The 13,004-nt window shown below is 44.3% G+C and overlaps 4 non-coding genes and 23 pseudogenes across 4 annotated transcripts; all 27 read right to left on the bottom strand.

Moving 5' to 3' along the window:
• Positions 1-4,086: 4,086 nt before the first annotated feature.
• On the bottom strand, positions 4,087-4,205 carry LOC136736326 (uncharacterized; annotated as a pseudogene).
• A 221-nt stretch (positions 4,206-4,426) lies between these two features.
• LOC136736553 (uncharacterized) lies at positions 4,427-4,545 on the bottom strand (annotated as a pseudogene).
• A 209-nt stretch (positions 4,546-4,754) lies between these two features.
• On the bottom strand, positions 4,755-4,873 carry LOC136736077 (5S ribosomal RNA). The gene has a single exon (XR_010811535.1). It is a non-coding gene; the product is annotated as a 5S ribosomal RNA (ribosomal RNA).
• A 217-nt stretch (positions 4,874-5,090) lies between these two features.
• Positions 5,091-5,209, bottom strand: LOC136736060 (uncharacterized; annotated as a pseudogene).
• A 205-nt stretch (positions 5,210-5,414) lies between these two features.
• Positions 5,415-5,533, bottom strand: LOC136736539 (uncharacterized; annotated as a pseudogene).
• Positions 5,534-5,747: 214 nt separating this feature from the next.
• Positions 5,748-5,866, bottom strand: LOC136736591 (uncharacterized; annotated as a pseudogene).
• A 213-nt stretch (positions 5,867-6,079) lies between these two features.
• On the bottom strand, positions 6,080-6,198 carry LOC136736056 (uncharacterized; annotated as a pseudogene).
• A 215-nt stretch (positions 6,199-6,413) lies between these two features.
• Positions 6,414-6,532, bottom strand: LOC136736432 (uncharacterized; annotated as a pseudogene).
• Positions 6,533-6,746: 214 nt separating this feature from the next.
• LOC136736043 (uncharacterized) lies at positions 6,747-6,865 on the bottom strand (annotated as a pseudogene).
• Positions 6,866-7,081: 216 nt separating this feature from the next.
• Positions 7,082-7,200, bottom strand: LOC136736447 (uncharacterized; annotated as a pseudogene).
• A 216-nt stretch (positions 7,201-7,416) lies between these two features.
• On the bottom strand, positions 7,417-7,535 carry LOC136736039 (uncharacterized; annotated as a pseudogene).
• A 216-nt stretch (positions 7,536-7,751) lies between these two features.
• On the bottom strand, positions 7,752-7,870 carry LOC136736275 (uncharacterized; annotated as a pseudogene).
• A 220-nt stretch (positions 7,871-8,090) lies between these two features.
• Positions 8,091-8,209, bottom strand: LOC136736316 (uncharacterized; annotated as a pseudogene).
• A 207-nt stretch (positions 8,210-8,416) lies between these two features.
• LOC136736173 (5S ribosomal RNA) lies at positions 8,417-8,535 on the bottom strand. The gene has a single exon (XR_010811612.1). It is a non-coding gene; the product is annotated as a 5S ribosomal RNA (ribosomal RNA).
• A 219-nt stretch (positions 8,536-8,754) lies between these two features.
• Positions 8,755-8,873, bottom strand: LOC136736438 (uncharacterized; annotated as a pseudogene).
• Positions 8,874-9,098: 225 nt separating this feature from the next.
• LOC136736324 (uncharacterized) lies at positions 9,099-9,217 on the bottom strand (annotated as a pseudogene).
• Positions 9,218-9,427: 210 nt separating this feature from the next.
• Positions 9,428-9,546, bottom strand: LOC136736377 (5S ribosomal RNA). The gene has a single exon (XR_010811664.1). It is a non-coding gene; the product is annotated as a 5S ribosomal RNA (ribosomal RNA).
• A 219-nt stretch (positions 9,547-9,765) lies between these two features.
• Positions 9,766-9,884, bottom strand: LOC136736442 (uncharacterized; annotated as a pseudogene).
• A 223-nt stretch (positions 9,885-10,107) lies between these two features.
• LOC136736395 (uncharacterized) lies at positions 10,108-10,226 on the bottom strand (annotated as a pseudogene).
• A 225-nt stretch (positions 10,227-10,451) lies between these two features.
• LOC136736356 (uncharacterized) lies at positions 10,452-10,570 on the bottom strand (annotated as a pseudogene).
• Positions 10,571-10,790: 220 nt separating this feature from the next.
• Positions 10,791-10,909, bottom strand: LOC136736577 (uncharacterized; annotated as a pseudogene).
• Positions 10,910-11,119: 210 nt separating this feature from the next.
• Positions 11,120-11,238, bottom strand: LOC136736421 (uncharacterized; annotated as a pseudogene).
• A 216-nt stretch (positions 11,239-11,454) lies between these two features.
• LOC136736097 (5S ribosomal RNA) lies at positions 11,455-11,573 on the bottom strand. Its single transcript, XR_010811537.1, has one exon. It is a non-coding gene; the product is annotated as a 5S ribosomal RNA (ribosomal RNA).
• Positions 11,574-11,785: 212 nt separating this feature from the next.
• LOC136736223 (uncharacterized) lies at positions 11,786-11,904 on the bottom strand (annotated as a pseudogene).
• A 210-nt stretch (positions 11,905-12,114) lies between these two features.
• LOC136736219 (uncharacterized) lies at positions 12,115-12,233 on the bottom strand (annotated as a pseudogene).
• A 221-nt stretch (positions 12,234-12,454) lies between these two features.
• LOC136736286 (uncharacterized) lies at positions 12,455-12,573 on the bottom strand (annotated as a pseudogene).
• Positions 12,574-12,781: 208 nt separating this feature from the next.
• LOC136736497 (uncharacterized) lies at positions 12,782-12,900 on the bottom strand (annotated as a pseudogene).
• Positions 12,901-13,004: the final 104 nt, after the last annotated feature.

The following is a 13,004-nucleotide window of genomic DNA, read 5'->3' as shown; positions in this document are numbered from 1 at the left end:
GCAGTTCTGAAGGCGAAAGGGGGTCAAACACAGTATTAGTATGGTGTTCCTAATAATCCTTTAGGTGAGTGTATATATATATATATATATACATACATACATACATCCATACATGCTAGAAAGTCATTACTATGTTATCTTAAAGGCTAACTAAGCAGAACATATATCATTATAGAACAGAGTTCATAGGTCAACACATGGTTTTAGGGAACAGGCTCGTAGGTCATACCGTTTGACATTGTCTCCAAGGTTCTCATCGTAAATAACAAACAGAAATCAAACTATCTTCTGGGCTGACCTTCTAGTTTGACCGTATCTTTCTTAAGTATACAAGAGAGAAAAACAGGTGTAAGAAAATAATTTCTAATTTTCCTTCTACACATATATACATACATACATACATATGTAGCGTTATGTTGGGTGTATTTGGATAAGAGCATTTGGGCTCTGAGCTGAAGCACGGATCTAAAGAAGACCTCTCCCCCCCCCAAAGTTATCAGATTTCCTTAGCTCATCAGCTTGGAACTGGTTTGCATCAAAGTGACAGTTTTGGGGAGGATGGCACCGAGAAGAGGCCAAATAGTTTGGAATTCTGCTATGAGATGTCTGGAGAAAGGGGCCTGTAGGTGATAAAAACTCTTTGAAGTGGACGAGAGCCGAAATCCCGACATAGAGCTACGAACCCGGGCCAACCGGCATTTCCAAAAGATGGCATGGATTGACATCAGTCATAAATCAAGCCCCCCTCCAATAGGACACTGGGGGCTGAAACCGAAATCCAATCTCAAGAACTCAGGGACCAATCACCTACTGATCTGACAGACTTTAAGGAACAGCGGACAGTCTTTCTCTCTCTCTTTCTCTCACCTGAACCAGAAACTCGCTGCCACAGCTCAACCTGTAGCTCTGTTGCCAGAACCAGAATCAGAAACCAACCAAGTCTTTGCCGGCAACAGAAGAGTTAAACTGGGAGAAGGAGATTGAGCCGTACGAAGAATTCTTTTAAAGGACTTTATTAAATAAATAACTTTACAGACCCACCTGATCAGTGGAGTTTTACAGCTGGACAATTGACTAAGTCGACTGAATACGAAAGTGTCAGTCACTTAAATAGCTATTTGAGTCTTAAGAAACTTGACCCTTGGAATAAACAGGGCCCTGCTTTCCTCAAAGACTTTGTCTTCAAGTAACTACGGTGGAACCCTGCTTACAAAGAAGATATTGTGCACAACCTTGGAGCATTCAAACCAGTGGAAAATCTGTTTGGAAAAGACTCTACATTCCCGAAACCCCAACTTCCAGGTGCATCGACTGAGTGGAAGTTCTTGGACAAAGCCGAACCAGACTGCCTTTGTTCCAAACCACACAGACCTCGTGCCGAGTGCTGTTATCTGAGCCCGAAGCCAGAGAGGCCTCTCTGCGACGAAGTTCACATAAGTTTAACAGTTTGGAGTTTGTGATTCATGACATTTGAGAAATCAATTAGAAATGTTAATCTGTGATTCATAACTCTAGAATGTGTAATATCATTTAGTTTTCTTAAATATAAATGTGTGTTGCATTAAACTGTTTTGTTGATAATTTTAGAAATAAAATCTGTCAACCCCGAGAAATATCTTCTCATTCCTGTTTAACTGTTTAGTCTGAAATTGACACAAGTGAATAGACATTAGATTATTGGTGGCCCTGCCTATCCTTAATCATTGAATAATAATCAGTTAAGGGAAATTGTGGTAACAAATAGGATCTTTCTCGGCACCTAAACGTAAATGAGACTGATATATATATAACGAGAAGTTACCCGACATAAATACTAACCTGCGTAGTTATTTAATGTCTGACTAATAATACTAACAATAGACTCACCTTCGTCTTACTAACCGGTATTGTAGTCAATGTGTTTATAACCTTTTTTGTTTAACGATTTGTTAAACGGAATGTATGTGCTCTGTGCTGTCATAGCAGTAAGCTGAGAGAGGCTCGTCATGTCATCGCTGAGCTGGCTGGCTGGCTGGCTGGCTCTCTGTGTGTGTGTGTGTGTGTGTGTATGTGTGTCTCTCTGTCTGTCTGTCTGTCTGTCTCTCTCTCTCTCTCTCTCTCTCCCTCTCAATTCAATTCATTTGTATTGTCAAAGCAATTGGACATGCATACATACATACATACATATATATGGAAAATAAACAATATGTGTACATCTCTTTCGGCATTAGTGGTGCCCTCACAGATGTGCAAGTTACATGACAGACAGACAGACAGACACACACACACTTTCACACACAGACAGACAGACAGACAGACAGACACACGCATATTATGGGTCTTTGTTGGGTAGTGAAATGGGTAGCATCAGTCGCAGTGTGGGTTATGTCAGGGAGCCAATCATAGTCCCCGTTATTTGCATATCGTGGCGCAAAGCATTCTGGGAAAAGCAACTAAACACGTTTAGTCATGTATTTGTCCATAGTTTACACATGAGATGAAAGAGACAGTATGACGTATTGAGCACCTGGGATTCCTCATGTGTATGTGAGGGGCAGAGGAACCGGATCCCAAGTGTGCGTCCCAGGTGCTATAGGTTTCAAAGCATGCAGGGGAATAGGCACCCCACCCTGACACAAAGAAGACTGGATAGGGAGATATAAATAGCAATGGGGAGACTCTTGTACTTGGTGTGGCTCTATCCATATAGTGGGGCCAGCAGGTGCAGCAATAGAAGCTCAGCCTGGGGAGACTGGATTTAGCATTTCCTCTCCATTTTGATAACTATCCATAATCATTTCTGCAAAATACTTCTATGATACCTATGTATGTTTTTTACTTGTACTATATTATACTATCAAGTATCAGTGTACACATACAATGTGACCTGTTACATTAATACAGAGGCCACGGAAGGCCAGATCACTAATAGCCACTGTCCCCTGATATTACACTTTTTCACAATCACTTTGGCACTCATTTCAGAACCTTGATGTCATTTTTCAAAACTCTAGACACTAAACTCACACCCGATGATCAAAATGCACATTTTTCAAAACTCTAACACTTTTTTACAATTGCTTGGATACAATACACATCAACCTCAGATCATTTGTTCATTGAACTAAAATGACACAACTTAACATCAAAGTATTACCATTTCAAAATGCAATTCACACATTACATCTGAGATCACTGTCTATTCATTTCATTACAAAGATCTAATTATCAATTGATACAGCTGCTCAAAATGATAAGTGACTGTTGCATTACTCTTAATGCATAATTTTATGGAAACTGACAAACAATATTCCATGTTTCGATCATGAAAGTTTCAGGATAATGAGATCCATTGACACCAATAACCGAGGAGCATGAACCAGTTGGACTACATTATCTATGGATGTAATATTTCATCATCATTCATCATCATGTAGCACTTTTCCACACCATGTTTTCAGTGTGGAAGGAAAGTTAGAAATTCTTTCTCTAATACCTGTTTTTCTCTCTTGTATACTTAAGAAAGATACGGTCAAGCTAGAAGGTCAGCCCAGAAGATAGTTGGATTTCTGTTTGTTATTTACGATGAGAACCTTGGAGACATTGTCAAACGGTATGACCTACGTGCCTGTTCCCTAAAACCATGTGTTGACCTATGAACTCTGTTCTATAATGATATATGTTCTGCTTAGTTAGCCTTTAAGATAACATTATAATGACTTTCTAGCATGTATGGATGTATGTATGTATGTATATATATATATATATATATATATATATATATGTATGTATGTATGTCCAATTGCTTTGACAATACAAATGAATTGAATTGAGAGGAAGAGAGAGAGAGAGAGAGAGAGAGAAAGAGAGAGAGAGAGACAGACAGACAGACAGACAGACAGCTCAGCGATGACATCACGAGCCTCTCTCAGCTGACTGCTATGACATCACAGAGCACGTACATTCCGTTGCTTGTCGTCTGTCAACCACTCAGTCACTGCTAGCCAGACTGTCCCTAAGACAAAGTGTACAATACTTCAATTATATCTCCTCCAGACAGATAAAGAGTATTAAGAGCTACGATGAAGTTACCCAGGAGACGTAAAAAGCTTGCATCACCTGGTATTTCCTGGAGGTCACCCATCCAAGTACTAACCAGGCCCTGGCCCGTTTAGTTTCCAAGGTCTGACGAGATCGGGCACGTTCAGGACGGTGTGGCCGCAAGCCGAGATGCCTGGCTGCATGATGTCTCTTAAAGGCTGGCGGGTATTGACGGAATTTCCAGCAAAAAATAAAAAATAAAAAAATAAAAAAATGGAGGGAAAAATAACAGTGCAGGAAAGGGTGTTGAAAGTAGCCGGGAACGTGTACAATTCTTCAATTATATCTCCTCCAGACAGAAAGAGAGTATTAAGAGCTACGATGAAGTTACCCAGGAGACGTAAAAAGCTTGCAGCACCTGGTATTTCTAGGAGATCTCCCATCCAAGTACTGACCAGGCCATGCCCCGTTTAGCTTCCGAGATCTGACGAGACGGGGTGCGTCCAGGACGGTGTAGCCGCAAGCCGAGAGGCCTGGCTGCATGATGTCTCTTAAAGGCTGACGGGTGTTGACGGAACTTCCAGCAAATAAAAAAAGAAAAATTGAGGGAAAAATATCAGTTCAGCAAAGGGTGTTGAAAGTAGCCGGGTACGTGTACATTTCTTCAATTATATCTCCTCCAGACAGAAAGAGAGTATTAAGATCTACGATGATGTTACCCAGGAGACGTATAAAGCTTGCAGCACCTGGTATTTCCAGGAGGTCACCCATCCAAGTACTGACCAGGCCCTGCCCTGTTTAGCTTCCGAGATCTGATGAGATCGGTCGCGTTCAGGACGGCGTGGCCGCAAGCCGAGAGGCCTGGCAGCATGATGTCTCTTAAAGGCGGGCGGGTTTTGACGGACCTTCCAGCAAAAAAAAAAAAGAAAAAAGAAAAATGGAGGGAAAAATATCAGTGCAGCAAAGGGTGTTGAAAGTTGCCGGGTACGTGTACATTTCTTCAATTGTATCTTCTCCTGACAGAAAGAGAGTATTAAGAGCTACGATGAAGTTACCTAGGAGACGTAAAAAGCTTGCAGTACCTAGTTTTTCCAGGAGGTCACCAATCCAAATACTGGCCAGGTCCTGCCACGTTTTGCTTCCTAGATCTGACAAGATCGGGCGCGTTCAGGACGGTGTGGCCGCAAGCCAAAAAGCCTGGCTGCATGATGTCTCTTAAAGGCTGGCGGGTATTGACGGAACTTCCAGCAAAAAAAAGAAAAATGGAGGGAAAAATACCAGTGGAGCAAATGGTGTTGAAAGTAGCCGGGTACGTGGACAAATCCTCAATTATAACACCTCCAGACAGAAAGAGAGTATTAAGAGCTACAATGAAGTTACTCAGGAGACTAAAAAGCTTGCAGCGCCAGGTATTTCCAGGAGGTCTCCCATCCAAGTATTGACCAGGCCCTGCCCCGTTTAGCTTCCAAGATCTGACAAGATCGGGCACGTTCAGGTCAGTGTGGCCGCAAGCCTAGAGAGCTGGCTGCATGATGTCTCTTAAAGGCTGGAGGGTATTGACAGAACTTCCGGCAAAAAAAAAAAGAAAAAAGAAAAATGGAGGGAAAAATATCAGTGCAGCAAAGGGTGTTGAAAGTAGCCGGGTACGTGTACAATACTTCAATTATATCTCCTACAGACTGAAAGAGTATTACGAGCTACGATGAAGTTACCCAAGAGACGTATAAAGCTTGCAGCACCTGGTATTTCCAGGAGGTCACCCATCCAAGTACTGACCAGGACCTGCCCCGTTCAGCTTACGCGATCTGACGAGATCGAGCGCGTTCAGGACGGTGTGGACACAAGCCGAGAGGCCTGGCTGCATGATGTCTCTTAATGGTTGGCGGGTATTGACGGAACTTCCAGCAAAAAAAAAAAAAAAGAAAAACGGAGGGAAAAATATCAGTGCAGCAAAGGATGTTGAAAGTAGCCAGGTACGTGTACAATACTTCAATTATATCTCCTCCAGACAGAAAGAGAGTATTAAGAGCTACGATAAAGTTACCCAGGAGACGTAAAAAGCTTGCAGAACCAGGTATTTCCAGGAGGTCCCACATTCAAGTAATGACCAGGCCCTGCCCCGTTTAGCTTCCGAGATCTGACGAGATGGGGCGCGTTCAGGACGGTGTGGTTGCAAGCCAAGAGGCCTGGCTGTATGATGTCTCTTAAAGGCTGGAGGGTATTGATGGAACTTCCAGCAAAAAAAAAAAAAAAAAGAAAAACGGAGGGAAAAATATCAGTGCAGCAAAGGGTGTTGAAAGTAGCCCGGTACGTGTACAATTCTTCAATTATATCTCCTCCAGACTGAAAGAGAGTATTAAGAGCTACGATGAAGTTACACAGGATACGTAAAAAGCTTGCATCACCTGGTATTTCCAGGAGGTCACCCATCCAAGTACTAACCAGGCCCTGGCCCGTTTAGTTTCCAAGGTCTGACGAGTTCGGGCGCGTTCAGGACGGTGTGGCCGCAAGCCGAGAGGCCTGGCTGCATGATGTCTCTAAATGGCTGGAGGGTATTGACAGAACTTCCAGCAAAAAAAAATGAAAAAAGAAAAATGGAGGGAAAAATATCAGTGCAGCAAAGGGTGTTAAAAGTAGCCGGGTACGTGTACAATACTTCAATTATATCTCCTCCAGACAGAAAGAGAGTATAAAGAGCTACGATGAAGTTACCCAGGAGACGTAAAAGCTTGCAGCACCAGGTTTTTCTAGGAGGTCTCACATTCAAGTACTGACCAGGTCCTGCCCCGTTTAGCTTCCGAGATCTGATGAGTTCGGGCGCGTTCAGGACAATGTGTCCGCATGCCAAGAGGCCTGGCTGCATGATGTCTCTTAAAGGCTGGAGGGTATTGACGGAACTTCCAGCAAAAGAAAAAAGAAAAAAGAAAAATGGAGGGAAAAATACCACTGCAGCAAAGGGTGTTGAAAGTAGCCGGGTACGTGTACAATTCTTCAATTATATCTCCTCCAGACAGAAAAAGAGAATGAAGAGCTATGATAAAGTTACCCAGGAGACGTAAAAAGCTTGCAGCACCAGGTATTTCCACGAGTTCTCACATTCAAGTACTGACCAGGCCCTGCCCCGTTTAGCTTCCGAGATCTGATGAGATCGGGCGCATTCAGGACAATGTGTCCGCATGCCAAGAGGCCTGGCTGCATGATGTCTCTTAAAGGCTGGAGGATATTGACGGAACTTCCAGCAAAATAATGAAGAAAAAAGAAAAATGGAGGGAAAAATATCAGTGCAGCAAAGGGTGTTGAAAGTAACCGGGTACGTGTACAATACTTCAATTATATCTCCTCCAGACTGAAAGAGAGTATCAAGAGCTACGATAAAGTTACCCAGCAGACGTAAAAAGCTGGCAGCACCTGGTATTTCCAGGAGATCTCCCATCCAAGTACTGACCAGGTCCTGCCCCGTTTCGTTTCCGAGATCTGACGAGATCGGGCGCGTTCAGGTCTGTGTGTCCGCAAGCCGAGATGCCTGGTTGCATGATGTCTCTTAAAGGCTGGCGGATATTGATGGAACTTCCAGAAAAAATAAAAAATAAAAATAAAAATGGCGGGAAAAATATCAGTGCAGCAAAGGGTGTTGAAAGTAGCCGGGTACGTGTACAATTCTTCAATTAAATCTCCTCCAGACAGAAAGAGAATATTAAAAGCTACGACGAAGTTCCCCAGGTGACGTAAAAAGCTTGCAGCACCTGGTACTTCCAGGAGGTCTCCCATCCAAGTACTGACCAGGTCCTGCCCCGTTTAGTTTCCGAGATCTGACGAGATCGGGCGTGTTCAGGACGGTGTGGCCACAAGCCGAGACGCCTGGCTGCATGATGTCTCTTAAAGGCTGGCGGGTATTGACGGAATTTCCAGCATAAAAAAAAAAAAAAAAAAATAGAAAAATGGAGGGAAAAATATCAGTGCAGGAAAGGGTGTTGAAAGTAGCCGGGTACGTGTACAATTCTTCAATTATATCTCCTCCAGACTGAAAGAGAGTATTAAGAGCTACGATAAAGTTACCCAGGAGACGTAAAAGCTTGCAGCACCAGGTATTTCCAGGAGGTCTCACATTCAAGTACTGACCAGGTCCTACCCCGTTTAGCTTCCGAGATCTGACGAGATCGGGCGCGTTCAGGATGGTGTGGCAGCAAGCCAAGATGCCTGGCTGCATGATGTCTCTTAAAGGCTGGCGGGTATTGACGGAATTTCCAGCAAAAAAAAAGAAAAACGGAGGCAAAAATATCAGTGCAGCAAAGGGTGTTGAAAGTTGCCGGGTACGTGTACAATACTTCAATTATATCTCCTCCAGACAGAAAGAGAGTATTAAGAGCTACGATAAAGTTTCCCAGGAGAAGTAAAAAGCTTGCAGCACCTGGTATTTCCAGGAGGTCACCCATCCAAGTACAGACCAGGCACTGCCCCGTTTAGCTTCCGAGATCTGACGAGATCGGGCGCGTTCAGGATGGTGTGGCCGCAAGCCGAGACGCCTGGCTGCATGATGTCTCTTAAAGGCTGGCGGGTATTGACGGAACTTCCTGCAAAAAAAAAAAAAAAAAAAAAGAAAAATGCAGGGAAAAATATCAGTGCAGCAAAGGCTGTTGAAAGTAGCCGGGTACGTGTACAATTCTTCAATTATATCTCCTCCAGACAGAAAGAGAGAATTAAGAGCTACGATGATGTTACCCAGGAGAAGTAAAAAGTTTGCAGCACCTCGTATTTCCAGAAGGTCACCCATAAAAGTACTGACCAGGCCCTGCCCCGTTTAAATTCCGAGATCTGACGAGATCGGGCGCATTCAGGACGGTGTGGCCGCAAGCCGAGAGGCCTGGCTGCATGATGTCTCTTAATGGCTGGCGGGTATTGACGGAACTTCCAGCAAAAAAAAAAAAAAAAAAAAAGAAATAGAAAAATGGAGGGAAAAATATCAGTGCAGTAATGGGTTTTGAAAGTAGCCGGGTACGTGTACAATTCTTCAATTATATCTCCTCCAGACAGAAAGAGAGTATTAAGAGCTACGATGAAGTTACCCAGGAGACGTAAAAAGCTTGCAGCACCTGGCATTTCCAGGAGGTCACCCATCCAAGTACTGACCAGGCCCTGCCCCGTTTAAATTCCAAAATCTGATGAGATCGGGGGCGTTCAGGACGGTGTGGCTGCAAGCCAAGAGGCCGGGCTGCATGATGTCTCTTAATGGTTGGCGGGTTTTGACGGAACATCCAGCAAAAAAAAAAAAGAGAAATGGAGGGAGAAATACCAGTGCAGCAAAGGGTGTTGAAAGTAGCCGGGTACGTGTACAATTCTTCAATTATATCTCCTGCAGACAGAAAGAGAGTATTAAGAGCTACGATGAAGTTACCCAGGAGACGTAAAAAGCTTGCAGCACCTGGTATTTCTAGGAGGTCTCCCATCCAAGTACTGACCAGGCCCTGCCCCGTTTAGCTTCCGAGATCTGACGAGATCGGGCGCATTCAGGACGGTGTGGCCGCAAGCCGAGAGGCCTGGCTGCATGATGTCTCTTAAAGGCTGGCGGGTATTGACGGAACTTCCAGCAAAAAAAAAAAAAAAAAAATAGAAAAATGGACGGAAAAATATCAGTGCAGCAAAGGCTGTTGAAAGTAGCCGGGTACGTGTACAATTCTTCAATTATATCTCCTGCAGACAGAAAGAGAGAATTAAGAGCTACGATGAAGTTACCCAGGAGACGTAAAAAGTTTGCAGCACCTCGTATTTCCAGAAGGTCACCCATAAAAGTACTGACCAGGCCCTGCCCCGTTTAAATTCCGAGATCTGACGAGATCGGGCGCGTTCAGGACGGTGTGGCCGCAAGCCAAGACGCCTGGCTGCATGATGTCTCTTAAAGGTTGGCGGGTATTGACGGAACTTCAAGCAGAAAAAATAAATAATAATAAAAATAAAAAAATTGATGGAAAAATATCAGTGCAGCAAAGGGTGTTGACAGTAGCTGGGTACGTGTACAATACTTCAATTATATCTCCTCCAGACAGAAAGAGAGTATTAAGAGCTACGATAAAGTTACCCAGGAGACGTAAAAGCTTGCAGCACCAGGTATTTCCAGGAGGTCTCACATTCAAGTACTGACCAGGTCTTGCCCCGTTTAGCTTCCGAGATCTGATGAGATCGGGCGCGTTCAGGACGGTGTGGCCGCAAACCTAGAGGCCTGGCTGCATGATGTCTCTAAAAGGCTGGCGGGTATTGACGGAACTTCCAGCAAAAAAAAAAAAAAAAAAAAAGAAATAGAAAAATGGAGGGAAAAATATCAGTCCAGTAATGGGTTTTGAAAGTAGCCGGGTACGTGTACAATTCTTCAATAATATCTCCTCCAGACTGAAAGAGAGTATTAAGAGCTACGATGAAGTTACCCAGGAGACGTAAAAAGCTTGCAGCACCTGGTATTTCCAGGAGGTCACCCAACCAAGTACTGGCCAGACCCTGCCCCGTTTAGCTTCCGAGATATGATGAGATCAGGCGCGTTCAGGACGGTGTGGCCGCAAGCCAAGAGACCTGGCTACATGATGTCTCTTAACGGCTGGCAAGTATTGACGGAACTTCCAGCAAAAAAAAAAAAAAAAAAAAATAGAAAAAGGGAGGGAAAAATATCAGTGCAGCAAAGGGTGTTGAAAGTAGCCGGGTACATGTACAATTCTTCAATTATATCTCCTCCAGACAGATAGAGAGTATTAAGAGCTACGATAAAGTTACCCAGGAGACGTAAAAGCTTGCAGCACGAGGTATTTCAAGGAGGTCTCACATTCATGTACTGACCAGGTCCTGCCCCGTTTAGCTTCCGAGATCTGACGAGATCGGGCGCGTTCAGGATGGTGTGGCTGCAAGCCAAGAGGCCTGGCTGCATGATGTCTCTTAAAGGCTGGCGGGTATTGACGGAACTGCCAGCAAAAAAAAAAAAGAAAAATAGAGGTAAATATACCAGTGCAGCAAAGGGTGTTGAAAGTAGCCGGGTACGTGTACAATTCTTCAATTATATCTCCTGGAGACAGAAAGAGAGTTTTAAGAGCTACGATGAAGTTACCCAGGAGACGTAAAAAGCTTGCAGCACCTGGTATTTCCAGGAGGTCACACATCCAAGTACTGACCAGGCCCTGCCCCGTTTAGCTTCCGAAATCTGATATGATCGGGCGCGTTCAGGACGGTGTGACTACAAGCCAAGAGGCCTGGCTGCATGATGTCTCTTAAAGGCTGGCGGATATTGACGGAACTTCCAGCAAAAAAATAAAATAAAAAGAAAAATGGAGGGAAAAATATCAGTGCAGCAAAGGGTGTTGAAAGTAGCCTAGTACGTGTACAATTCTTCAATTATATCTCCTGGAGACAGAAAGAGAGTATTAAGAGCTACGATGAAGTTACCCAGGAGACGTAAAAGGCTTGCAGCACCTGGTATTTCTAGGAGGTCTCCCATCCAAGTACTGACCAGGCCCTGCCCCGTTTAGCTTCCGAGATCTGACGAGATCGGGCGCGTTCAGGACGGTGTGGCCACAAGCCGAGACGCCTGGCTGCATGATGTCTCTTAAAGGCTGGCGGGTATTGACGGAATTTCCAGCAAAAAAAATAAATAGAAAAATGGAGGGAAAAATATCAGTGCAGGAAAGGGTGTTGAAAGTAGCCGGGTACGTGTACAATTCTTCAATTATATCTCCTGAAGACAGAAAGAGAGTATTAAGAGCTACGATGAAGTTACCCAGGAGACGTAAAAAGCTTGCAGCACCTGGCATTTCCAGGAGGTCACCCATCCAAGTACTGACCAGGCCCTGCCCCGTTTAAATTCCAAGATCTGATGAGATCGGGGGCGTTCAGGACGGTGTGGCTGCAAGCCAAGAGGCCGGGCTGCATGATGTCTCTTAATGGTTGGCGGGTTTTGACGGAACATCCAGCAAAAAAAAAAAAGAGAAATGGAGGAAGAAATACCAGTGCAGCAAAGGGTGTTGAAAGTAGCCGGGTACGTGTACAATTCTTCAATTATATCTCCTGCAGACAGAAAGAGAGTATTAAGAGCTACGATGAAGTTACCCAGGAGACGTAAAAAGCTTGCAGCACCTGGTATTTCTAGGAGGTCAGCCATCCAAGTACTGACCAGGCCCTGCCCCGTTTAGCTTCCGAGATCTTACGAGATCGGGCGCATTCAGGACGGTGTGGCCACAAGCCGAGAAGCCTGGCTGCATGATGTCTCTTAAAGGTTGGCGGGTATTGACGGAACTTCCAGCAAAAAAAAAAAAAAAAAAAAAAAAGAAAAATGGATGGAAAAATATCAGTGCAGCAAAGGGTGTTGACAGTAGCTGGGTACGTGTACAATACTTCAATTATGTCTCCTCCAGACAGAAAGAGAGTATTAAGAGCTACGATGAAGTTACCCAGGAGACAAAAAAGCTTGCAGCACCAGGTATTTCCAGGAGGTCACCCATCCAAGTACTGACCAGGCCCTGCCCCTGTTACCTTCCGAGATCTTACGAGATCGGGCGCATTCAGGACGGTGTGGCCACAAGCCGAGAGGCCTGGTTGCATGATGTCTCTTAAAGGTTGGCGGATATTGACGAACTTCTAGCAAAAAAAAAAAAGAAAAATGGAGGGAAAAATATCAGTGCAGCAAAGGCTGTTGAAAGTAGCCGTGTACGTGTACAATACTTCAATTATATCTCATCCAGACAGAAAGAGAGTACTAAGAGCTACGATGAAGTTACCCAGGAGACAAAAAAGCTTGCAGCACCAGGTATTTCCAGGAGGTCACCCATCCAAGTACTGACCAGGCCCTGCCCCTTTTACCTTCCGAGATCTGACGATATCGGGCGCGTTCAGGACGGTGTGGCCGAAAGCCAAGAGGCCCGGCTGCATGATGTCTCTTTAGGCTGGTGGGTATTGACGGAACTTCCAGCAAAAAAAAAAAAAAAAAAAGAAAAATGGAGGGAGAAATATCAGTG

The sequence above is a fragment of the Amia ocellicauda genome, unplaced genomic scaffold (assembly GCF_036373705.1).
Source record: "Amia ocellicauda isolate fAmiCal2 unplaced genomic scaffold, fAmiCal2.hap1 HAP1_SCAFFOLD_46, whole genome shotgun sequence".
Classification (NCBI taxonomy): Eukaryota; Metazoa; Chordata; class Actinopteri; order Amiiformes; family Amiidae; genus Amia; species Amia ocellicauda.
This window is presented reverse-complemented; position numbering and strand designations above follow the sequence as displayed.